This window comes from Sinocyclocheilus grahami, unplaced genomic scaffold (assembly GCF_001515645.1).
Source record: "Sinocyclocheilus grahami isolate Dianchi unplaced genomic scaffold, SAMN03320097.WGS_v1.1 scaffold7.1, whole genome shotgun sequence".
In the NCBI taxonomy this organism is placed as follows: Eukaryota; Metazoa; Chordata; class Actinopteri; order Cypriniformes; family Cyprinidae; genus Sinocyclocheilus; species Sinocyclocheilus grahami.
The window spans coordinates 2,594,617-2,595,888 of record NW_015505186.1 but is presented as its reverse complement, the minus strand read 5'-3'; the positions used below and the strand labels follow the sequence as shown (position 1 = coordinate 2,595,888).

Below are 1,272 nucleotides of genomic sequence, written 5' to 3'. Positions count from 1 at the left end.
AAGGGGGGAGAATTACAAAAAAGAAAAACAGCATGTGGCCAAAGAAGGGAAAAAAAAGAGGGAAAGACATAAATTCATGATGTATTTTTGTAGGCCAACCCGTAAGTTAGCATCACTTTGGTTCCCTCCACAAAAAAGCCAATAGCATTTTCTATTCATCTTTGGATTATTACAGAAAATAAACTCTGTGACCTGAAGAACTCTATGATTTTACGATAAGGCGATCTTCACAAATTAACATAACTTTTATGAATAGTGAAGATGAATGAATTTATATGTAAAAACTAATGTAGGTCTATATACAATCTATGGTCACCATCACTAAGCTTCCAACAACTCTTTCAATCTTTAAAATCTACAAGTTGGAAAGTTTAAGTTTGCAAGAGTGTGAGTATAAACATACTTACAGTCACTTGTTAGCAACCACTTTTTTCAAGATGCTTAAAAGCGTAAAAAATAAAATCACAAGTTGGTTATTACTGATGTTTTTATGTTGTAAAATAAATTAAATATTTTGTTGTTGTTGTTAACCATAGACATTAATTCAGGCATTTAACAAAAACCTACTCAAAAAATCCATAAACTTCAGGATGAAGCGTAATGTGAACCGAAAGTGCAAAATTGCTAACTCATTTCCTGCAGTAATTCACAGAAAATATATGGATTGTTCCATATTATAATGTGTTTTTTTAAGTATCACATCATAGTAACACAATGGAACAGCAGAAATCAAACAGAAACAGCCCAATTTTTATTTTGTCTAATTTATAAATACCTGCTATGCAAACTGTTGGTGCTATCTTGTAACTTTACAAATCTTGAAAAGATCTGATATTCAAAAGATTCAATTGTGATTGTGTCATGATATCTGTCCTATAAAGTTCTTAAACAGGCTTTATCAATTGCAGAGCTAAAAAAAATTGCTGCCCAAAAAAACTACATAAAATTGACCAATTTCCTGCAATTCCCAAATCCTGTCAATAAGCACTGTAGTTCACTTATCTTAGATATTACCCAAAAGCATTGTGGGTTAAATTCTTGCAAGATCCACTAAATTGCACCTCAGAATATAAGCTTATATATAAGAATATAAACTTCATTGTACTGTATTGGATGACTATTTACCTCAAGTTTGAATGACCTAGATAATACACTACACTCATATCGAACCACTTTACTAAACAGATCGATTCCATCTGCAGAAAGCATTTATATTTTTTCTAACATAATATTTTTCAGGCTAACACAGTCACATAGACCCCCATAAACCAG

At 31.4% G+C, this 1,272-nt stretch overlaps 1 protein-coding gene across 1 annotated transcript in view; it reads right to left on the bottom strand.

Moving 5' to 3' along the window:
• LOC107588988 (neurobeachin-like) overlaps positions 1-1,272 on the bottom strand; it is a 141,759-nt gene that overhangs the window by 126,232 nt on the left and 14,255 nt on the right. The window lies entirely within an intron of this gene.